Raw genomic sequence first — 13,933 nt, 5'->3', positions numbered from 1 at the left:
ACTGTTATTCATTCTCTTATAGTTTCCTTTATGGTCCCCTCTAGGTAGAACTGAGATTAGATTTAAAATTTATTAAAAAATTGTATGTATTATATCCAAAAGAGAAGCAACAAGATGATACAATTCAACAAGCCTAACACCAACTATTCAATTTAAAATATCTCAAGTTATACATAATTGGACATTTACAAAATCAACTCTATCAATACATTTATCAAATGATTTAATCTTAGCAGATTTTCGAAGAATATCTGATATATCATATCTTCTCTGTGCACCGCACAAAACAGTCTACAAATTTTCTCCCGTCAAATGGAGTAAATACAAGCACTCCAATTTCTAATCTATCCTTCGTAACATATCTTTCCAACACAACTAACTATGATTAAAAACGAGACGTATTATCTTTGAATTTAAGTAACATAGTGTTATGTTGTACAAATATGAATTTCAAGATTTTCCCTCCAAATTCCAATCGAAAGTCTCATTATTGTTTCGGATATCTCATGCAATTAATGGTAGATAAAATGGCTTGAATCTGAAGGAAACACTTTGGTAAAAAGACGACATTAATTAGCATGAAAATCAACATTCAAGTAAAGTAAAGCCTTTCACGAACTTCATTATTTGTTTTAGGTTTCCTTCATTTAAACGTACAGCAAACCAACTAACTAAACTAATACAATAATATCAAACACACCAAACAATGTGGCAATAATACCCCCACCCCAAAAAAAAAACCTTCAAGTGTTACATTGAAATTTAAAATTAAATTCAAGTATTTAATTTAAATATTAATTTAAACAAAAATTTATTTACCATATATATATATATATATTTCTCCTCCAACTACAAGTGCTGATTTATTAGAAAATATAACTACACCGATATGATTATATACGATATAAAACAACATCTCAACAAATTTATATGATATACATTAATAATAATTTATAAAAAATCGGAAGTAATTTCGTAACGAATAATCAAAATTAAAGAGGAGGAAGTGGTGGAGAACAACCAATAGGATCGGCGGGTAGCAATCAACGCCGTGGCCGAATAAAAAAGTAATATTTGTCACTCAAAAGAGATGTCCTTAACAAATAAGAAAATGGAAAAGTAAAAGTAAAAGAAATAAAAAAAACTGCAGAAAGGTTACTTTTTCCTAGGTCTTCATGACATAAACCAGACGGTAGTCTTCGTAAATTCAGTTAGCTTTTTCTTTTTCAGTAATTTATGAGACTTTTTTTTTTGGATAAATAATTTATGAGACTTGTACTGTTATAAATACATAGATTTGCAGCGTATAAAGGTAAAATAAATTAAATACAGGAATTGTATCCTTGAAAAGAGAGAAAAATTTAAAAAAACAAAGAGATAAACACGCAAGAGAAACAAACCATGGATCCTTTCTGTCATCGTAGCTCAACGCTTTACCAAACTCACCACCACCCGTTTCTCTTCCAATTTCCCTCCATTCCTCCTCTCCCTTCAACTTACCCTTTGCTGTCATCATCTTCCCTTCAGGTAATCAAAAGCTTTTAGCTTTTGCTTCTTCTTTTTCGGGGTTGTTTCTAGATTGTTGAGTTTTTATTTAACGTGCTTGTTTTAGGAAATGGAATGCGTTGAAGCAGCTTTGAAGACCAGTTTTAGGAAGGAGATGGCTATGAAATCAAGTCCCCAAGCGTTTTTGGAGGATATTTTGGTTGTAAATAATGGACAAAATGGAGTTTCTTGTGATGATTTCTCTGTCGACGACCTTTTTGACTTCAGTAACGAAGAGGGGTTCCTTGAACAACAACACGAAGCTGAAGAAGAAGGAAAACAAGTACCAGTTTCTTCTTCTTCTTCTTATAAGCGACAAAAGCTAAGCCAGGAGCAACATTTTGCCGACGAAACTACCAATTTTGATTACAGTTCTTTATCCACCGACGAGCTCGCCGTACCGGTACTTTGAAAAATATAAGCCTTTTTTTTTGTCATTTAAGGCTTTTGCTTTTTTGAGTTCGGAGTGATAGTGAAAGGCGGCATTTTTACAGGAGGAAGACGCGGCAAGCCTTGAATGGCTGTCTCATTTCGTAGAGGATTCCTTCTCGGAACACTCTGCGGCGGTGTATCCCACCGGAACGTTAACCGAAAAGCCGAAGTTGCCAGACAACCAATTGCCCGAACCGGAAGCACCAGTTACAACGTGTTTTAAAACTCCTGCTCCGGGCAAAGCCAGAAGCAAGCGCAGTCGAACCGGCGGTCGTGTTTTGTCTCTTGTCACTTCCCCTTCTCTTACAGAATCCTCTTCAAGTTCCACCTCGTCATCTTCCTCTAGCCTTTCAGCTTCAAGCCCTTGGGTAGTTTACTCAAGCAGCATCCCCGGTTCAGCCTTTGAACCGTCTGAGTCGCTTTCGGTGGAGAAAAAACATAAGAAGAGACCGGCAACTGAGTCAAACGTTGGGAATGTGACTCAGCCAACGCGTAGGTGCAGTCATTGTGGAGTCACCAAGACGCCACAATGGAGAGCTGGCGCGGCTTTTACCCGAGTATAGACCGGCATGTAGCCCGACATTTTCGAGCGAGTTACACTCGAACCATCATCGGAGAGTGCTGGAGATGCGACGCCAAAAAGAAGGTTCGGGTCTGGCCGAACGCGGCTTAGCTCCGACCTCCGTTCCCAGTTTTGGTTAACATTAGAGTCGAATTAGTCTAAGTTGGGGTTGTACATCAATTGCAGTAGGATTGTAGGGACGTAACTCATTTAGATTTTAGGTAGGATTTTTAATTTGAATTGTACTTTTTTAAAAATGTAATTCTCCCTATTCTTTAATCATAAAAAGTCCTTCATTTTAATGCGGATAAACTATAAACTTCATCACTCAATTTTCATTGTATTCTTGGTTCGGATACTAAACTTCAGAACATTTTAAGCTGAACACTGGATTTTTAAGTAATTATGTTTTTGGTCACTTTGTTAAATTAGGAATAGTAGGGCGATGTGGTGAGTTTTATGATAATGTGGATTTTTTTATTGACATGGTAATAACGAGTTGTCCATTTTATTTATGTTTTTTCTTATCTCTTTTAACTACTTAAACATTGATAAACTTGTCTAACCATCTTCTATTATTTTTCAATTAAAACTTTTTTAAAATCTCTTTCAAACTCGTAAAATTTAATCCAAAATCTAGAAGAAAATAATTCTGATCAACAATTTTTATCGTCGGATCATCATTGAATTGAAATGTAAAGCTAATCTCTTCTTCTTTTACCACTAGAATTCAAAAGAAGATACTCTAATCTTGGAAAATCAAAGGAAAATTGAAAAATCAAGTTTTCAGTGGCTTTTTCACAAGAAAAAAACTAAAATTTTAGGGTTTTTTCATGATTTGTTAAAGAAAGATGCCCACTCATAATCTTATTGAGTATTTAAATATAAAATGACAAAAAACGAAAATAATTTGAAAGTTAAGTAATAAAGTTTTAAAAGTTTAAAGTTGAAAGACCAAAACAAAATTTGAGTGATTCTAAGTTTCCCATTGAAATTATTCAAGAAATGGGAGGAAACTGCAATTGGCTTATATACTATTCTAAATTGCTTGATATAATATGTATATATTTGCTTTGAAGTGGAAAAATCTAAAATAGTTCAAAAAGTTTTGTGTGTACTTTTAGGTATTTGAGTGGTTGTACCCGAAGCAATTTCGTGCTTGATGTTTTAATTTGTTGGACGGATATGAAGTTGGTTTTGGACAATTCTTTAGTAAATTGAACATTTGGACAAAGGAATGAGGACAATGGATGAAATTACATATATTATCTGCCCTCTTTGGCTGTTGTTTTTGCTCCCTCCCTCGGAAATGAATTAAAATTTGAAATAGGCTGGGGACCCACTCCCCATTAATCACATTTGGCAACACTTTCCATCATCCACTGCGGTGAAGATGATAAAATATCCACTGCCTTTGATTCTTACACACTTGTTTGGATTACATAGTACAATGGTTGTGTGGTATTAAGGTTGTAAATACTTGAATTTCAGATTGAGGGAATTGCGCTATCACTTGATTTGATTTAGGGAAGGATATTTAGGTTGCAAATAAAGGTGGATAACACTTCGCTTGGTTGAGTCATGGGTGGGACTATACACTATCTACTATTGGTGGAAAATCGAATCCCATAGTTGCGAATTGATTCCATGTCACAATCCTCTATTTGATTTTATTGGTGGACTATCACATGTTAATAAATAATTATGTTATAAAATAATCTTATTAAGATTCTAAATAGATTCTATAAGATGTATATACGTTGCCTCCAAAGATTTCGTACATCTAAAATGAATGAATTAAGCCTACTTACATTGCTCTCTTTAACAAGAAATTATCCGAGAAAATATAATAGAACCATCAATTAGAAAGAGATTATTTCTTTTATAAGAATACTGGAAAAATAAAATTATCAAATGATAATTATCTACTTCGACCGCTCTTTAAATATGGATAGCCTATTCCTCAAATTCACTCTCATTATTTACATTATTTACACCACTCACCGCGGCGGCTGTTGCCTTTTTTTTTTTGTGCGGTTTACCTTTTCCTTCGTTATTCCTATTGTCATTACCACTTCCACCTCCACACTTCGGCCATGTCCGCCTTCATTTCCTCCTTTTCCACGACTACTTCTCTAATTGCTTTCATTTGTCCGTCTCAACTCGAGAGTTGTGCGAATTCCCCTACCAATCCTTTCTATACGCTTTTATTACAGTAGCAAAAACCAAAGTGACTAGCTTCCAACAGTCCCCACATGTACAACCTCCGATATCGAACACGTTTCGAAAGGCTGTAAGAATCAGCCGCAATGTGTCCCCCACCTTCTCTATTTCTAGCGGCTAATGCGGGCTATAGCCCAATGTGTTTAAGCATAATACAAGGTATTTTAAATTATATACCAATCAAAATTATTGGTGTATTAGTGTACTGAGTGTTAAACCTTTTCAAAATGCTTCACATTTTCTAGGATGGTAATTTAACTCGGAATCTATAAATTTCGACTTAATTAGATTCAATAATTTTTTTAAAAGTAGGGTTGGGTTAAATGTTGTAAAAGATAGTGTCAGGTCAAATTTGGGATAGGATGAAAAACTTTAGATCTTACATGATCCAAGATAATAAAATAATTTTTCTCTGTATATTTAAAAATAATTATTATAATATCTATCTCTCTACAATTTTTCCGATTAGGTTTCTATTTTACATAATATATATATATATCATTCATGTCATATGTAGGTTTTTATCTTAAAGTTCGGTCGACTCACACCTCCTTGAACTCATGACATTTTCTCAAACTCAGGTTGAATTGAATTCGAATAAAATGTGCATGTTTCATAAGTTGGATTAGATTGAAAAAAAAGATCCAGCCCAACATCTAATAAAAATGGCACCAACGTTTACCAAAATGGTCATTTTAACTCGTACTCTTTTTTTTTTGAGCATTTTTGCTCCCAACGTTTCACTATGAAGCAAAAAAACTCCCTATAGATGAAAATTATTAGTTAATAGACTATTAACACTCCAAAATATGAGTCTTTTTTAACTTGAAATAAAACATTGAGGGTTAAAATACCCCAGATGAAGAAAAAGATAAATTGATTATTCTGTCAAATGTTATGAGTCTTTTTATCCTAAAATGAAACGATAAATTTCAAAATGCTTTAAAAAATAGAATAAAAAACAAAATAAATATTTTGATAAATCTGAGGGGCTAATTTTAACATGATGCCTTTTAACATTATGCCAATTTTTTTTATAAATAAGTTTTCTTCTCAGGTGAGTAACAAAATGGAAATTGAAATGGTTGTTTTAATCCCCAAATGTAGAAACACAGACCAACCGTGACGGGCCCTGCAAACATTCCAAATCTGGATCTTTTCCATGTCCGTTTAATTTGCTTTAGACAATGACAAAGTGGGCCTTATAGGGTTTAGTTGCAGAGTAGAAGTGGCAAGGATGCCCTAAACATATATCCCATATTAGGTTGATGAAGATGACAATGCCACCTTGTGCCTGTCCAATGGCATTTTGGCATTGTAGTTGAGATATTATAGGGATCGGAGATAGGGATGATCATCTTATTTTGATCCGATGAATTTTGATCTGATTTGATTCCGTTAAATTTTATTTTTAAAAGAATGAAGTCAAGCCAAGTTTGAGTTTACGATGAAAAAAATCTGTTTTGACTTGATATAATATTATAATTATCTCTTATACATTTAAGGATAATTATAATAATATTCTTTTATATAATATTTTTTTTAATCAAATCCTTATTTTACCTAATAAAAATAATTTTTCTATGTATGTTTAAATCAGATTTTAAATCGAATGAAATTATTTTAAATTCGAATTGGATGCAGATAGAGTGATTTAATTTGTGGATCAAATTCGAGTGGACCAAAAATTAGATCCGATCCATGACCATGCCTCATGGTAGATCAGGTAATTCGTAGTGCAGGTTTTAAATGGACGTTTGTATCAAGCTGAAGTGCAATCCAGGTATGGTTCCCCAAGGATTAGTATATTCTCTGTTCATCTCATTCTTTCTCCATGTGAGAGAAGCAAAATCCCCCCATTTCGTCAACCTATGTTATTTATTCTGTCACTGAATCCGACGCCATGGCCGCCGCCCCTAAACCCTATCTTCGACCATTTCCTCACTGTTTGTTCAGTAGTGGAAGGGCAAAAACTTTGCATGTGCATATTTGCACATAATATGTTGGAAAAATACATTAGAGAAAGAAAAATAAGATAATGCATTAAGACTTTTGAGTCGTGAAAAATACTTTTTTAAGACTTTTAAAATATAAATAAAGTCATAAATGATAAAAAAAAAAAGAATAATAAAAGCAGCATATGAAAGCAGCGGCAATGCAAAGTTATAATTAAAGTAACATCTAGCCTTAACACAAATTAAAGTTCAGTGTTTAAACTGAATTGTTTTCTAATTTAGTAATGGAATCAATACATAAAGTTTAGTGACTAATGGTATAACTTGGCGACGATGTCAGTATAACTACCCCTCCCAACGCGCTTCAAAGTTAAACCTACAATTTCTTTATGTTCCCTTTGACAGTTCCCGTTGTCCTTGTTTAACCATACAATTTCAATATATATATTGACTAACAACAAATTAATAATCCAACCAGGAAAATTACAAGAAGAAGGAGAAGCCGCCAGTGTTTTCATTGTTTGTTAAAGAAAAAATTACCAAGATTCAAATTCTAAATTCATAAGACATCATATGTACAAATGTTAAGAAATGAAACATTTTGAAGACTTGTATATTCCTATGACCCAATGTCAGCAGTTATTGTCTAACGATGGTTGGCCACTTCCCATGGTGGCAATCCATTTTAATGATTCTCTATTAAAGGCACAGACGAAAACCTTGAATTAGGACATTTGGTTTCACATAGTTCTTTGACAAATTACTTTGCTTTAGTCTTTCCCCTCTTAACAAATACTAAAACGATTAATTTATTGAATTAAACTTCGATTTTCCGAGTTTACTCAAAGGACATGCAATTTAATCACCTAACCACAACTAGTTTTTCATACAAGTTTGCTTTTATTATTAGATAAAAAGGCAAAGATTGTGGTTGTTCACTCTCTTACTTGCTCGTTTCCATTCGTATAATAATCTTGATTGAAAAGATACTAATATGTCATTTAAACTCAACTAATTGATGTACGAAATACAATTGGGTCTTGAAACTTAAAGACGAGTAATCGAATTGAATTTAATTAGTTCTGCCGATGCTTGGTTTTAATGAGTTTTGTTGGGATAAATTTATAAACTATAATTCATAGATAATTGTTGTACAAATTCATAAACTGAAGACATCAACATCAACTAATGTCCTGAAACAAGATGTTATGTCTTTAATTCTGTCGTGGGTCATAGTAAACATGTTTAAGGGTAGAGTCATACATTAGGGGATTTAAATGAGACGAGACAGATTGTAAATTACTCAAGATCAATTCGATTAAACTCCAGTTAATTCTCGAATTGAATAGATATATTGTGAATTATTCAAGGTTTAAATGAAAATGTCAATTTAGACGGGTTTTAGATAAGAGCTAGGTTAGAATTGTTGTTAAAATAATGCCTCGTACAAATTATTATTCAGTTAAACTGCAATATATAGTACACTGTACAAGCAATAATACAAGAGCTAAAAATAATTGCTTCTAACTAACTCTCTAACAGCCTAACAACAAACTTCTAACAAACTAACTGATCATTTGCTATCTTAACACTCCCCCTCAAGTTGATGGGTGAAAAACATTTATAACCCCCAACTTGGCTATCAAATACTCATGATGTTGTGTTCCGAGTGCCTTTGTCAAAATGTCTGCAGGTTGCTCCCTTGAGGATATGTGTTCAGCAATGATGAACCCTTCTTGAATCTTGTCTCTAACAAAATGGCAGTCGATCTCAATGTGCTTCGTCCTTTCATGGAAGACTGGATTCGAGGCAATCTGTAATGCTGCTTTGCTGTCACAAAACAACTTGACAGGCTGGTTCTGTTTCACTCCTAGCTCATTTAGCAACCCACTTAGCCAAACTAACTCTGCTGTGGTCGTACTTCTATACTCAACTTCTGCTGAAGAATGAGCCACTGTGTTCTGCTTTTTTGACTTCCATGAAATCAAAGAATTGCCAAGTTTTATACAGTACCCTGTTACAGATTTCCTTGACATCGGACAAGTTGCCCAATCTGAATCAGAGTAAGCAATCAAGCCACACGTACTAGAGGAGTCTAGCAAAATTCCTTGCCCTAGATTCTTCTTAACATACCGCACAATTCTCAGGGCTACTTCCATATGCACCTTTCCAGGTTGATGCATAAACTGGCTTAGATGTTGTACTGAATAGGCTATGTCAGGCCTAGTGTGAGTTAAGTAAATAAGTCTGCCTATTAGCCTTAGAAATTGTGTCTTGTCAACCATATCTTCTGCACTTTGCTTTAAGCTCTTAGTGTCTGAGGCAACCAAAAAATTATTATTCTGTTCCAAGGGTGTTAAAGCAGGCCTTGCTCCCCCTGCCTTGACATTATTTATTAATTCTAGAGCATACTTGCGTTGGTTTAAAACAATCCCTTTTTTTATCGTAACACTTCTAGCCCAAGAAAGTACCTCATTTCACCCAAATCTTTCATCTTAAACTTGTAATTCAATATACACATGAGCTCTTTTATCATAGCAGCATCACTGCCAGTAATCAGTAAATCATCTACATACACAAGCACAATCACTAACTTGCTTGCTACTCGCCTTGTAAACATCGAGTAATCATGCCTACTCTGTTGAAACCCTGCTGATGTAAGTGCTTCAGACAACTTCTTGTTCCATTGTCTAGATACCTGCTTAAGCCCATACAAAGACTTTTGCAGCCTACAAACCATATGCTCTCCCTGGCTGGAAAAGCCTTCAGGCAACTACATATAGACTTCTTCAATCAAATCTCCTTGCAAGAATGCATTGTGAACATCCATTTGCGACAATGGCCAATCAAAGATTGAAGCAAGAGCCAAAACCAGTCTCACAATGGTAAGTTTAGCAACAGGAGAAAAAGTCTCCACATAGTCAACACACTCCTTTTGATTGTACCCTTTAGCCACCAACCGAGCCTTGAACCGTTCCACCTCACCCGAAGCATGATACTTGATTTTATAAAACCCATTTGCAACCAATGGAAATTTTACCAGAAGGTAAAGGTACCACAGTCCAAGTATTATTTAACTTCAATGCTTGAATATCCTCTCTCATGGCCTGCTGCCATTGCGGATGTTGACAAGCTTCTTGATAAGTGGTGGATTCAGGAAAATGAGAAATAGAAGCCAAAAAATGTTGAGTAGGTGAGGGTAAATTAGAGTAAGAAATGTACTTGGAAACGGGGTAATTAGTAGAGGATAAAGTGGATTGACAAGAACAAACATAATCATTTAACCAGGTTGGAGGCTTGGAGACACGAGAGGAACACCTAGACACAAAAGAATCATGTGCTAAAGGAGGAATATCAGCTTCAGAAGGGCTGGATGAAGAGTCAAATGGACTACCAGATGCACCTGTTGAGACATCAGATGTAGAAATAGAGGGAATAGGTGAAGAACCAAGAGGTAGTGAAGAACTGAAAGAATCAATAGGTGACATAGTAGAAATTTCATGTGAAGAACTTAAAGAATTATCAACTTGAGAAGAATCAATAGGTAGTGAAGAATCGAGAATAAAAAAATCAGAGTCAGGAATATGAGAATGTGAGGGGGGAAAATGAGAGTATTCTGAAACAGGAAAATGAAAGGGAAAAATTACTTAATGAAACACCACATCCCTACTCACAAGAAACTGTTGTGATTGAAGACTAAACAAAATGTACCCCTTTTGAGTTGAAGAATATCCCATGAAAATACAAGGGATAACCTTAGAAGAGAATTTGTCTCTATAGTTAAGCTTGGTAGCATAACATAAACACCCAAATACCCTTATATGAGAAAGGTCAGGAGATTTATGGTAAAGAGCCTAGAAGGGAGTTCTGAAATTTAAAACAGAAGAAGGTAGGCGATTTATTATATAGCAAGCTGTTGTAATACACTCACCCCAGAATTTGATAGGAACTTTTGAGTGAAACCTAAGTGCCCTTGCAACTTCAAGAATATGTTTGTGTTTGCGTTCAGCAACCCCATTTTATTGGGGAGTCTGAACACATGAGCATTGATGAAGAATACCTAGGGAGCTAAAAAAATCAGAACACTGAGAATTAAAAAATTCAGTGCCATTATCACTGCGAATGATTTGAAAAGTGGCTGAAAATTGGGTTTTGACAAAAGTGATGAATTTTCTAAGAGAAATAACAGTGTCACTCTTCAATCTCAACAAGTGCACCCAAGGCATACGGTTAAAATCATCAATTATGGTTAAAAAATACCTATGACCGCTATGTGTTGCAATTCGATAGGGACCCTACAAGTCTATATTAATTAGGTTAAAAGGAGCTTGTGAAGAGGTAAGACTAACAGGAAATGGAAGCCTAGTTTGTTTTGCTAAAGGACATATAGGACAAGAATGCAATAGTTTGGAATCCAAGTTAATAGAATACAACAAGGGTAATTTATTCATGGTCGAAATAGCAGCATGTCCTAAAAGAGAATGCCAAATGCTTGTTTTATTGCTAGAAGTAGTAGTCATACATTCAGATACATGACCACAATCAAACAATTTTGAGTCACAAGACATATTAGAGCAAAAACTAGAAGACTGCACATTTGAAGAATTATGTGTAGACGACAAACTAGTAAGTAAAGCAGGTAACTGAAAAAAATAAAGCCCTCTATACTCCTTACCAATCCCCTTCATCCTTCCACTTGAGAGGTCCTGTAGAATACAAAAGTCAGGATAAAAACTAACAAAACAGTGAAGGTCACGGGTAAGCTTCGAAATGGAAAGCAAATTGTGAGTAAAATTTGGCACATATAATACATTAGACAGGTTTGTAGTTGAATTTAGGAAACAATAACCAATATGCACGATCGGGACTGTTTTACCATTTGGTAGTAAAATGGACCATGAGGAACATAAGACAGGAGACAACAAGCATTGAAAATCAGATAGTATATGATCTGTGGCACCTGTATCTAAAATCCAAGTCAATGATTTATTAGAGGCAGTAAGATTACCATCAACAATACCTGTCAGATTCATAGCGGAATCAATAGATGGAGCAGAGGACAACAAGCGAAGGATCTGGTTGTACTGCTCCTGGGTGAAGAAAGGTGCCAAAGGAGTCGAAGAACTCAACTTGCCAGGGGCATTAGTAAGGTCAGTGTTGAAAACATTTTTGATATTTCGATATAACAAATTAAGTTAAATGAATTTTAAGATTTTACAAATGATTTTACAAATTATATTCGATTCAATTAATCGAATATCAAATTATTACTCCAAGTTTTTCAAGATCAATTTTAATCCTTACTAAATGTGTAAAATTGTGATCTGTACTTAAACTATTTTTGAAACAATTTTCACAAAGTATTTTGAACCAAAATCAAGCCTTAAAACAATTATTCAAGGTGATGCACCGATGCATCAAACCATGCATCGATGCACCTATGATTTAATTGAACATCGAATGCATTTCATGCACCGATGCACTCTCCATGCATCGATGCACTCGAAATATTTTCAAACATCGAATGCATTTGATGCATCGATGCACAAGCCATGCATCGATGCACCAGGCTATTTTTCAAACATCGAATGCACTTCATGCATCGATGCACTCTTAGTGCACCGATGCACTAGGAGTCCAACGGTCAAAATATTTAAAATTTTACACTACTGCACCGATACATAATGGTCATGCATCGATGCATGAGACGCTCCCACCCAAAAAATTAATTATTTTCACACAATAACGGCTCTATTGACTCCACTAATTATCACCAACATTCAGAAGTGATTCAAGGTGTATTTAAACAAGTTCTAAAGCCCTTGATCAATAAGAAATCATAGAGAAACAAGAGAGAAAGCATCAAACCTCAAGTTTGTGCAATCAAGCCTTTTTCATCCAATATCATTTGCTTTCAAGAACACTTTTGTGCTCAATTGTATTTATCTTTGAGTGTTCTTTTCTTGTTCTAGAATTGTGCAAACTTACCTTGTGAGGTTTCTTGTAAGTTTGCAAATTTGTAATCTTCTCTTTGGGAAAAGAGTGTTCTCAAGAGTTGGGGTATACTCTTGAGGGATTTTGTAAGGTTATCTCTTTGGCCTCAAAAGAAAGAACAAATTAGTGAATTTGTTGGAAAATCCTTAGTGTGGATAGCTAAGGTAGTGGACGTAGACTTTGTTTGAGAAAGTCGAACCACTGTAAATCGCTGTGCAATTACTTTCAATTTTCTGCAAAAGCTTCCACCGAAATTTTAATTGCCAATTCACCCCCCTCTTGGCTAATTCCGACAATCGATTAACTCAACAATTGGTATCAGAGCCTCACTCATTTGAAGGTTTAATCGCCTCTTGAGTCGATTCGGGAAGAGTTACATCGATTACCAAGTCATCAATGGCCTCCACTTCAAATTACGACTCCGGTCTCGATTCGATGCCCGTCAACAAGCCTCATTTCTTCAATGGAGCTAACTATGACTATTGGAAGAATAGAATGATGTACTTCATTCAAGCAAGTGACATGGGAGCATGGAATGCTGTAAGAAGGATATATCAAACCTCTCACTCATCCAAGGTTGTGGAGAAGGAGAGACAAGAATGTTCCAGCTCAACTCCAAAGCCATCCATATCATTTTTTGTGCTCTTGGACCAGATGAATACGGAAGAGTTTCATCGTGTACAACTGCCAAAGAAATATGGGACAAACTTCAAGTCACTCATGAAGGTACCGATGAGGTAAAGAAATCTAAAATTAGTATTCTAACGCATAGCTATGAAATTTCAGGATGAAACCAAATGAAGATATCAAAGCTATGACAGATAGATTTTTAACGATTGTCAATGGTCTCAATCATATGGAGAGATCATTTCAAATGAAAGCTTGTGAGGAAGTTAGTCTACTCCCTCCCAAAATCGTGGCAATCAAAGAAGACGGCAATCATCGAGTCTAAGGACTTAACGTCCTTAACTCTTGAAGAGCTAATTGGGTCACTCCACTCATGAATGATGCTCGAAGATGAGGTGACCTCGACAAAATTGATGAGACACCAAAGGAGAAGAGAGAAGAAAACATTGGAGTTGCTCTCAAATCCACAAAGATGAGAGTGATTCGAATAACGATGACGATGACGAGGAAATGGCTTTTGCCAAACGGTTCAGAAAAATGATGAGACCTTATCGAGGAAGAAAATTCAAACGAAATGAGGCCTCAAAAATGAACC

General features: G+C 35.1%; 1 pseudogene; it reads left to right on the top strand.

Annotated features, from left to right (window-relative positions):
• Positions 1-1,364: 1,364 nt before the first annotated feature.
• Positions 1,365-2,818, top strand: LOC120140779 (annotated as a pseudogene).
• The last annotated feature ends 11,115 nt before the right edge of the window (positions 2,819-13,933 follow it).

The sequence above is a fragment of the Hibiscus syriacus genome, unplaced genomic scaffold, assembly GCF_006381635.1.
Source record: "Hibiscus syriacus cultivar Baekdansim isolate YM2019G1 unplaced genomic scaffold, ASM638163v2 tig00110788_pilon, whole genome shotgun sequence".
Lineage (NCBI taxonomy): Eukaryota > Viridiplantae > Streptophyta > Magnoliopsida > Malvales > Malvaceae > Hibiscus > Hibiscus syriacus.
Note: the sequence above shows the minus strand (reverse complement) of the source record. Positions and strands in the feature narration are given on the sequence as shown.